Source organism: Somniosus microcephalus, unplaced genomic scaffold, assembly GCF_052327205.1.
Source record: "Somniosus microcephalus isolate GS21.2 unplaced genomic scaffold, FLI_Smic_1.0 unresolved_chr4, whole genome shotgun sequence".
Lineage (NCBI taxonomy): Eukaryota > Metazoa > Chordata > Chondrichthyes > Squaliformes > Somniosidae > Somniosus > Somniosus microcephalus.
Window position 1 is genome coordinate 11108284 of NW_028225182.1, and position 11327 is coordinate 11119610.

Here is an 11327-nt window from a genome sequence, read left to right on the forward strand (position 1 = left end):
ATTTATCAGCAAAGGTTCCATGGTGTAATGGTAAGCACTCTGGGCTCTGAATCAAGTCGATCCGAGTTCAAATCTCGGTGGAACCTGAATTCTTGTTGTGCCAGCTGCTGAAATTTGGGACAGACAAGCTTGGCATTTTCATAACAAATACGGTTATGGGACCGTTTGCTGCCTGGGTCAATGACGGTTGATTTATTGTTCTCGACATCAGATGATCGGCTCAACCTCTCATTCCCAGTTCCAAATAAGAGGAGGAGAAAGATGTGTGTTGTCCAGTGCTTCGTTTGAATGCACAGCAGAATGCTCATCATTTCCTTTCCAAGCTGCATTCGGCTGGCATACTTGCTGAAATTGAAAGCAGTGCTTCTTGAAACGTAGGCATTGCACTTTGTATTCTCGAAAAAAGTTAACAATTGCTTATCTTTCGTGCAGCAGTGCCTTGCAAAGATTATACTCATTTTACCTGGCAGGACTGCAATGCAATCTGCCATGAGCAGTGTGAAAAAGAAGCTGAGATTTGTGAACCGATAGCCATCAAGGCAGCTGTGCGATTTGCTCAGAACCGAAGCTTCGCAGAGGGGCAAGTGGGCAAGCTGACGTTAAGGATGAGACCAGGCCGAGACAAAGGAAAATGGTGGAGATGGTAATGTTGTTGATTTTGAGAAAAGAATCGAGAGACTGTTCAGCGAAGGTTCCATGGTGTAATGGTAAGCACTCTGGGGTTTGAATCCAGCGATCTGAGTTCAAATCTCGGTAGAACCTGAATTCTTGTTGTCCCAGCTGCTGGAAATTTGGGACATACAAGCTTGGCATCTTCATAACAACCACGGTTATGGGACCGTTTGCTGCCTGGATCAATGACGGTTGATTTATTGTTCTGGACATCAGATGATAGGCTCAACCTCTCATTCCCAGTTCCAAATAAGCGGGGGAGAAATATGTGTATTGTCCAGTGCTTCGTTTCACTGCACAGCAGATTGCTCAACATTTTCTTTGCAAGCAACATACGGCTGGCATACTTGTTGAAATTGAAAGCAGTGCTTCTTGAAACGTAGACATTGCACTTCGTATTCTCGAAAGAAGTTAACAATTGCTTATCTATCGTGCAGCAGTGCCTTGCAAAGATTATTCACATTTTACCTGGCAGGACTGCAATACAAGATGCTATGAGCAGTGTGAAAAAGAAACAGAGATTTGTGAACCGATAGCCATCAAGGCAGCTGTGTGATTTACTCATAACCGAGGCTTAGCAGAGGGGCAAGTGGGCAAGCTGAAGTTAAGGATGAGACCTGGCCGAGACAAAGTATAATGGTGGAGACGGTAATGTTGTTGATTTTAAGAAAAGATTCAAATAAATTTATCAGCAAAGGTTCCATGGTGTAATGGTGAGCACTCTGGACTTTGAATCCAGCGATCCGAGTTCAAATGTCGGTAAAACCTGAATTCTTGTTGTCCCAGCTGCTGGAAATTTGGGACATACAAGCTTGGCATCTTCATAACAACCACGGTTACGGGACCGTTTGCTGCCTTGGTCAATGACGGTTGATTTATTGTTATCGACATCAGATGATGGGCTCAACCTGTCATTCCCAGTCAGAAATAAAAGGAGGAGAAAGATGTGTGTTGTCCAGTGCTTCGTTTGACTGCACAGCAGAATGCTCATCATTTCCTTTCCAAGCTGCATTCGGCTGGCATACTTGCTGAAATTGAAAGCAGTGCTTCTTGAAACGTAGGCATTGCACTTCGTATTCTCGAAAAAAGTTAACAATTGCTTATCTTTCGTGCAGCAGTGCCTTGCAAAGATTATACTCATTTTACCTGGCAGAACTGCAATGCAATCTGCCATGAGCAGTGTGAAAAAGAAGCTGAGATTTGTGAACCGATAGCCATCAAGGCAGCTGTGCGATTTGCTCAGAACCGAAGCTTAGCAGAGGGGCAAGTGGGCAAGCTGACGTTAAGGATGAGACCAGGCCGAGACAAAGTATAATGGTGGAGATGGTAATGCTGTTGATTTTGAGAAAAGAATCTAAAGACTGTTCAGCAAAGGTTCCATGGTGTAATGGTAAGCACTCTGGGCTTTGAATCCAGCGATCCGAGTTCAAATCTCGGTGGAACTTGAATTCTTGTTGTCCCAACTGCTGAAATTTGGGACATACAAGCTTGGTATCTGCATACCAACCACGGTTACGGGACCGTTTGCTGCCTGAATCAATGACGGTTGATTTATTGTTATCGACATCAGATGATCGGCTCAACCTCTCATTCCCAGTTCCAAATAAGAGGGGGAGAAAGATATGTGTTGTCCAGTGCTTCGTTTGACTGCACAGCAGAATGCTCAACATTTTCTTTGCAAGCTGCATTCGGCTGGCATACTTGCTGAAATTGAAAGCAGTGCTTCTTGAAAGGTAGGCATTGCACTTCGTATTCTTCGAAAAAGCTAACAATTGCTTATCTTTCGTGCAGCTGTGCCTTGCAAAGATTATACTCATTTTACCTGGCAGGACAGCAAAGCAATCTGCCATGAGCAGTGTGAAAAAGAAGCTGAGATTTGTGAACCGATAGCCATCAAGGCAGCTGTGTGATTTGCTCAGAACCGAAGCTGAGCAGAGGGGCAAGTGGGCAAGCTGAAGTTAAGGATGAGACCAGGCCGAGACAAAGTATAATGGTGGAGATGGTAATGTTGTTGATTTTGAGAAAAGAATCTAAGGAACTGCTCAGCAAAGGTTCCATGGTGTAATGGTAAGCACTCTGGACTCTGAATCCAGCGATCCGAGTTCAAATCTCGGTGGAACCTGAATTCTTGTTGTCCCAGCTGCTGGAAATTTGGGACACACAAGCTTGGCATCTTCATAACAACCACGGTTATGGGACCGTTTGCTGCCTGGATCAATGACGGTTGATTTTTTGTTCTCGACATCAGATGATAGGCTCAACCTCTTATTCCCAGTTCCAAATAAGAGGGGGAGAAAGATGTGTGTTGTCCAGTGCATCGTTTGACTGCACAGCAGAATGCTCAACATTTTCTTTGCAAGCTGCATTCGGCTGGCATACTTGCAGAAATTTAAAGCAGTGCTTCTTGAAACGTAGGCATTGCACTTCATATTCTCGAATAAGTTAGCAATTGCTCATCTTTCGTGCAGCAGTGCCTTGCAAAGATTATACTCATTTTACCTGGCAGGACTGCAATGCAATCTGCCATGAGCAGTGTGAAAAAGAAGCTGAGATTTGTGAAACGACAGCCATCAAGGCAGCTGTGTGATTTGCTCAGAACCGAAGCTTAGCAGAGGGGCAAGCTGAAGTTAAGGATGAGACCAGGCCGAGACAAAGTATAATGGTGGAGATGGTAATGTTGTTGATTTTGAGAAAAGAATCTAGGGAACTGTTCAGCAAAGGTTCCATGGTGTAATGGTAAGCACTCTGGACTCTGAATCCAGCGATCCAAGTTCAAATTCTCGGTGAAACCTGAATTATTGTTGTCGCAGCTGCTGGAAATTTGGGACATACAAGATTGGCATCTTGTATACCAACCACGGTTACGGGACCGTTTGCTGCCTGAATCGATGACGGTTGATTTATTGTTCTCGACATCAGATGATAGGCTCAACCTCTCATTCCCAGTTCCAAATAAGAGGAGGAGAAAGATGTGTGTTGTCCAGTGCTTCGTTTGACTGCACAGCAGATTGCTCAACATTTCCTTTCCAAGCTGCATTCGGCTGGCATACTTGCTGAAATTGAAAGCAGTGCTTCTTGAAACGTAGGCATTGCACTTCGTATTCTCGAAAAAAGTTAACAATTGCTTATCTTTCGTGCAGCAGTGCCTTGCAAAGATTATACTCATTTTACCTGGCAGGACTGCAATGCAATCTGCCATGAGCAGTGTGAAAAAGAAGCTGAGATTTGTGAACCGATAGCCATCAAGGCAGCTGTGTGATTTGCTCAGAACCGAAGCTTAGCAGAGGGGCAAGTGGGCAAGCTGACGTTAAGGATGAGACCAGGCCGAGACAAAGTATAATGGTGGAGATGGTAATGTTGTTGATTTTGAGAAAAGAATCTAGGGATTGTTCAGCGAAGGTTCCATGGTGTAATGGTAAGCACTCTGGGCTCTGAATCCAGCGATCCGAGTTCAAATCCCCGTGGAACCTGAATTCTTGTTGTCCCAGCTGCTGAAATTTGGGACACACAAGATTGGCATCTGCATACCAACCACGGTTACGGGACTGTTTGCTGCATGAATCGATGACGGTTGATTTATTGTTCTGGACATCAGATGATAGGCTCAATTTCTCATTCCCAGTTCCAAATAAGCGGGGGAGAAAGATGTGTATTGTCCAGTGCTTCGTTTCACTGCACAGCAGATTGCTCAACATTTTCTTTGCAAGCTGCATTCGGCTGACATACTTGTTGAAATTGAAAGCAGTGCTTCTTGAAACGTAGACATTGCACTTCGTATTCTCGAAAAAAGTTAACAATTGCTTATCTATCGTGCAGCAGTGCCTTGCAAAGATTATTCACATTTTACCTGGCAGGACTGCAATACAAGATGCTATGAGCAGTGTGAAAAAGAAACAGAGATTTGTGAACCGATAGCCATCAAGGCAGCTGTGTGATTTACTCAGAACCGAAGCTTAGCAGAGGGGCAAGTGGGCAAGCTGAAGTTAAGGATGAGACCTGGCCGAGACAAAGTATAATGGTGGAGACGGTAATGTTGTTGATTTTAAGAAAAGATTCAAATAAATTTATCAGCAAAGGTTCCATGGTGTAATGGTAAGCACTCTGGGCTCTGAATCCAGCGATCCGAGTTCAAATCTCGGTGGAACCTGCATTCTTGTTGTCCCAGCTGCTGACATTTCGGACATACAAGCTTGGTATCTGCATACCAACCACGATTGCGGGACCGTTTGCTGCCTGAATCAATGACGGTTGATTTATTGTTCTCGACATCAGATGACAGGCTCAACCTCTCATTTCCAGTTCCAAATAAGAGGGGGAGAAAGATGTGTGTTGTCCAGTGCTTCGTTTGACTGCACAGCAGAATGCTCAACATTTTCTTTGCAAGCTGCATTCGGCTGGCATACTTGCTGAAATTGAAAGCAGTGCTTCTTGAAAGGTAGGCATTGCACTTCGTATTCTTTGAAAAAACTTAACAATTGCTTATCTTTCGTGCAGCTGTGCCTTGCAAAGATTATACTCATTTTACCTGGCAGGACTGCAATGCAATCTGCCATGAGCAGTGTGAAAAAGAAGCTGAGATTTGTGAACCGATAGCCATCAAGGCAGCTGTGTGATTTGCTCAGAACCGAAGCTTAGCAGAGGGGCAAGCTGAAGTTAAGGATGAGACCAGGCCGAGACAAAGTATAATGGTGGAGATGGTAATGTTGTTGATTTTGAGAAAATAATCTAGGGAACTGTTCAGCAAAGGTTCCATGGTGTAATGGTAAGCACTCTGGACTCTGAATCCAGCGATCCAAGTTCAAATCTCGGTGAAACCTGAATTATTGTTGTCGCAGCTGCTGGAAATTTGGGACATACAAGATTGGCATCTGCATACCAACCACGGTTACTGGACCGTTTGCTGCCTGAATCGATGACGGTTGATTTATTGTTCTGGACATCAGATGATAGGCTCAACCTCTCATTCCCAGTTCCAAATAAGCGGGGGAGAAAGAAGTGTATTGTCCAGTGCTTCGTTTCACTGCACAGCAGATTGCTCAACATTTTCTTTGCAAGCTGCATTCGGCTGGCATACTTGTTGAAATTGAAAGCAGTGCTTCTTGAAACGTAGACATTGCACTTCGTATTCTCGAAAAAAGTTAACAATTGCTTATCTATCGTGCAGCAGTGCCTTGCAAAGATTATTCACATTTTACCTGGCAGGACTGCAATACAAGATGCTATGAGCAGTGTGAAAAAGAAACAGAGATTTGTGAACCGATAGCCATCAAGGCAGCTGTGTGATTTACTCAGAACCGAGGCTTAGCAGAGGGGCAAGTGGGCAAGCTGAAGTTAAGGATGAGACCTGGCCGAGACAAAGTATAATGGTGGAGACGGTAATGTTGTTGATTTTAAGAAAAGATTCAAATAAATTTATCAGCAAAGGTTCCATGGTGTAATGGTAAGCACTCTGGACTCTGAATCCAGCGATCCGAGTTCAAATTTCGGTGGAACCTGAATTCTTGTTGTCCCAGCTGCTGGAAATTTGGGATATGCAAACTTGGCATCTGCATACCAACCACGGTTATGGGACTGTTTGCTGCCTGAATCGATGACGGTTGATTTATTGTTCTGGACATCAGATGATAGGCTCAACCTCTCATTCCCAGTTCCAAATAAGCGGGGGAGAAAGATGTGTGTTGTCCAGTGCTTCGTTTGACTGCACAGCAGATTGCTCAACATTTTCTTTGCAAGCTGCATTCGGCTGGCATACTTGTTGAAATTAAAAGCAGTGCTTCTTGAAACGTCGGCATTGCACTTCGTATTCTCGAAAAAAGTTAACAATTGCTTATCTTTCGTGCAGCAGTGCCTTGCAAAGATTATACTCATTTTACCTGGCAGGACTGCAATGCAATCTGCCATGAGCAGTGTGAAAAAAAAGCTGAGATTTGTGAACCGATAGCCATCAAGGCAGCTGTGCGATTTGCTCAGAACCGAAGCTTTGCAGAGGGACAAGTGGGCAAGCTGAAGTTAAGGATGAGACCAGGCCGAGACAAAGTATAATGGTGGAGATGGTAATGTTGTTGATTTTGAGAAAAGAATCTAGGGAACTGTTCAGCAAAGGTTCCATGGTGTAATGGTAAGCACTCTGGACTCTGAATCCGGCGATCCAAGTTCAAATCTCGGTGGAACCTGAATTCTTGTTGTCCCAGCTGCTGGAAATTTGGGACATGCAAGCTTGGCATCTTCATAACAACCACGGTTACGGGACCGTTTGCTGCCTGGATCAATGACGGTTGATTTATTGTTCTCTGTTGTGTATGTACCTTTAAGGGAATAACTGGTCTTAGACTGCAGTACTGGCAGTGACCACCCCTGTATAAAAGGCCCTAGCAGGCTTCTGTAGTTTCAGTTTCAAGCTGCCTCTTGTTCAGTAAAGTACCTGTTAAACCGTTCTCCCGAAGTGCGTGTATTATTGAAGTGCAGACTTTACAGTGGCGACGAGTAAGTTCGAACTCACCTGCAAGTGTGGCATCATCTCACGGGGATCTCGCCTGAAAGGAAGGTCGTAGTCTGAGCAACGGGCGCCGACCGAGGGCAACCGGCCAAAGAATCCATCGGTGTTTGGAGAATTGCGGGAGAGACTGTGGTTCCAGCGAATCGTGCTGGAAGCAGGTAGCGCGCTGACCCTTCCGGACTGTGGTGCGCTCAAGCTCGATTGAGAGGATCTACAAATCGAGCAATTCAAACAGCCCCAAAACGCACTGTTCCCTGACCGGGAATCGAACCCGGGCCGCGGCGATGAGAGCGCCGAATCCTAACCAGTAGACCACCAGGTAAGCTGCAGCAAACCTCCTGCCAGCAAGCACAGCAATGCAGTTGTTCCTGCCTGCTCCTTTGCAATTCAGATCCTTTCGCGACAGGCAAACTGTTCGGACAAAATGACATTTTTTAGACGAGCACAGAAAGGACGTGTTCGCGAAAGCACGGCACCAAGTGCGGGTAGGCATCCACTTGAAATCGATTTCCTCCTGTGTTTTTCTCTGGATGTTGTCTCTCTCGGTGCAGGGCGAACAATTCATTGATGCATTTCTCCTGAACTGAAGCCTTTTGCCCATCTCGCGGGGTCAGAGCCGCTCTGTCTGTCTCTTACCTGCTTGTGACCATTATCGGGAACAGGCCGCCTGTTCAACTTTCATCAGCAAACCCAGAAAGACAAATAAACAGAAAGATGTGTCTCTCAGCCCCGGTGGCAAAGGTGCAGTGGATGTTAATCCAAATAAATCCCCCGTGAGATTCTGTCTGCATTGGCTTCCTTCTAAAGTGTGTATTTTATGTTTTCGGAAAGACCATAAAATTAGGCTGATGACCCGTACGGGGATCGGACCCGCGCCCTTGGCGTTATTCACCCCCCCGTGCTCAGTGCTCAGCAGAGTCGGCAGCACGAAGTTGGCAAACAGCCTGCAGTCCTCCGAACGGGCCTGTGTTGCGAGCCCATCCCGATCCCCGCACCCATTCTCGGGGAAAGGAATTTCTCGGCCTATCTCCTATTGATAAACTCACGGTCTGCTCGAGCACAGAGCTCTCAGCCTTTACTCACTGATCTTCACAAGAGTTGATTGTGTTTTGTAAATCTCTCACTCGCTCTCCTCGCGGTCAAACACAAAGTTTACCTGCTGTGTTTTCCAGCAGCCAGTAAGTTGATTTGAAAAGGCCATTGTGACAGGGTTTGGGCTCTGAATCCAGTCACAGATCGGGTTGTGATGCCTTGTGGCTCAAACGGTCACCTGACCTGCCAGCTGATGATCTCACTGCTGATGATGACTGATGTGCCTCAATAATCCCGAGACTCGATGTTAGCGAAACAAAACAAGGCTTTTATTAACTTAGAAGATAACACGCAGTGGAGAGAGGTATCTTCCCTGGAGGTCTGCAGTACTGGCTGTGAGGCCAGACTGAGCTGGCTTACATAGAGGCCAGGTATGGGCGGAGCCCTACACACAACACATTCCATACATTCCAATACACAATACAATGGTGAGGAGAAACCTGAAAGAAACCACAGTCACAGGCAATACAATGGTAAGGGGGAACCTGAAACCAACCACAGTCACAGACAGTGATGAATGGAATATTTCATCACATTCACCCCTTCTATAGATTTAGTCTGTTCGGGGGTTTGGTAGTCCTCTGCGACCGATGTGGCTGTTGTGGTGTCGCGGGTGTCGGCTGGGTGTCCCCGGTGGCCTCCTGCGTCTCTGCCGGGGGTGCCGCCAGGGTTGTTGAAGGGGTAGTTGGTGGGCGTGCCGTTGGTCGATGTTCTTCCGGGGGTGATGAAAGAGTAGTGGGTGGGTAAGAGTTGCTGTGGTCGTTGTTGCTGCTATTGCCGTGGTTGTTGTCGTTACCGGCTGGGGCGACATCTTTTATTGACACGGTGTCCTCCCTTCCGTCGGCGTGCCAGACATACGCGTATTGGGGGTTGGTGTGGAGTAGGTGCACTGGCTCCACGAGAGGGTCCGTCTTATGGCCCCTCACATGCCTTCGCACGAATACCGGACCCGGGGTGGAGAGCCATGACGGCATGGATACGCCTGAGGTGGATTTCCGGGGGAAGCTAAACATTCGTTCATGAGGCGTGGCAGTACACAATAGCGACCGTATCGAATGGAGCACATCTGAGAGGACTTCCTGCCAGCGGGAGATAGGGAGGCCCTTGGTCCTTAGAGCTAGAGTGACTGCTTTCCATACTGTCCCGTTCTCTCGCTCCACTTGACCGTTACCCCGGGGGTTGTAGCTGGTGGTATGGCTCGTGGCGATACCCCTGGACAGCATGTACTGGCGTAGCTCTTCACTCATGAAGGACGCCCCCCTATCCGTGTGGATGTAGCTCGGCATACCGAACAGGCAGAACAGGCTGTTGAGGCATTTAATGACCGTGGCGCTGGTCATGTCTGGGCAGGGGAAGGCGAATGGGAACCGGGAGTATTCGTCCAGTGTTCAGGAAGTAAACATTGCGGTCGACTGACAGGAGGGGGCCCTTGAAATCTAAGCTGAGCCGCTCAAAGGGCCGTGTAGCTTTGATTAAGTGGGCTCTATCAGGGTGGTAGAACCGAGGCTTGCACTCAGGGCAAGTGCGGCAGTTCCTGGTCAGAGACCGAACTTCCTCAATCGAGTAGGGTAAGTTGCGGGACTTTATGAAGTGGAACAGCCGCGTGACCCCTGGGTGGCAGAGGTCGTTGTGGAGGGTCTGTAGCCGATCCCCGGTGGCGCTGGCACACATCCCTCGTGAGAGGGCATCTGGGGATTCGTTAAGGGCCCCTGGCCGGTAAATGATGTCATACTCGAAGGTGGAGAGCTCGATCCGCCACCTAAGAATCTTATCATTTTTGATCTTCCCCCTCTGTTTGTTATTGAACATAAACGCTACCGACCACTGGTCGGTAAGTAGGGTGAAGCGTTTGCCGGCTAGGTAGTGGCGCCAGTGGCGCACTGCCTCCACGATGGCTTGGGCCTCCTTTTCCACGGAGGAGTGTCTGATCTCGGGCCCTTGCAGGGTCCTCGAGAAGAAAGCTACGGGCCGCCCCGCCTGGTTGAGGGTGGCCGCCAAGGCAAAGTCAGACGCATCACTTTCCACTTGAAATGGAGTGTTCTCATCCACTGCCTGTAGCGTGGCCCGCTCAATATCCTGCTTAATGCTTTTGAAGGCGGCGTGGGCATCAGCAGAGAGCGGAAAAGAGGATGCTTTCAAGAGGGGGCGGGCTTTGTCGGAGTAGTTGGGGACCCATTGGGAATAATAAGAAAATAACCCCAGGCACCTTTTCAGGGCTTTGGGAGTGTTGGGCAGGGGCAGCTCCCGTAGGGGGCGCAATCGGTCGGGGTCTGGTCCGATTTCCCCATTCTCCACCACGCTGCCTAGTATGCAGAGGCGCGTGGTGTTGAAAACGCACTTGTCCTCGTTGTAGGTGAGGTTGAGTTTTTGTGCGGTTTTCAGGAACCTCTCGAGGTTCGAGTCGTGATCCTGCTGGTTGTGACCGCAGATGGTGACGTTGTCGAGGTAGGGGAAGGTTGCCTGCAAGTGGTGGTCATCGACCATGCGATCCATCTCCCTCTGGTAGACCGAGACCCCTTTCGTCACCCCAAAGGGGACTCTGAGGAATTGGTAGAGGCGTCTGTTCGCCTCGAAGGCGGTGTACGGGCAGTCCTCTGGTCTGATAGGGAGCTGGTGGTACGCTGACTTGAGGTCGATGGTGAAGAACACCCGGTATTGGGCGATTTGGTTCACCATTTCTGATATGCGGGGTAGCGGGTAGGCGTCTAGTTGGGTGTACCTGTTGATCGTTTGGCTATAGTCGATCACCATCCATTTCTTCTCGCTACCCCTTACCACCACCACTTGGGCGCGCCACGGGCTATTGCTGCATTCAATAATGCGCTCTTTCAGGAGCCTGTCTACCTCGGTTGCGATAAACCGCCTGTCCTCCCAGCTGTACCTCCTGCTTTTGGTCGCTATTGGCCGGCAGTTAGGGGTGAGGTTCGCGAATAGCGAAGGCGGCTTTACCTTCAGGGTAGCCAGGCCGCACACTGTGAGGGGCGGCTGGGACCCACCATACTGGAGTGTGATGCTTTGGTGGTTGCACTGGAAATCCAGGCCCAAGATCACGCTCGCGCATAGATTC

At 48.1% G+C, this 11327-nt stretch overlaps 3 non-coding genes across 3 annotated transcripts; all 3 read left to right on the top strand.

The window, feature by feature from the left end:
- The first annotated feature begins 2045 nt into the window (after positions 1–2045).
- trnaq-uug (transfer RNA glutamine (anticodon UUG)) lies at positions 2046–2117 on the top strand. Its single transcript has one exon. It is a non-coding gene; the product is annotated as a tRNA-Gln (tRNA).
- A 605-nt stretch (positions 2118–2722) lies between these two features.
- Positions 2723–2794, top strand: trnaq-cug (transfer RNA glutamine (anticodon CUG)). The gene has a single exon. It is a non-coding gene; the product is annotated as a tRNA-Gln (tRNA).
- A 1953-nt stretch (positions 2795–4747) lies between these two features.
- trnaq-cug (transfer RNA glutamine (anticodon CUG)) lies at positions 4748–4819 on the top strand. The gene has a single exon. It is a non-coding gene; the product is annotated as a tRNA-Gln (tRNA).
- Positions 4820–11327: the final 6508 nt, after the last annotated feature.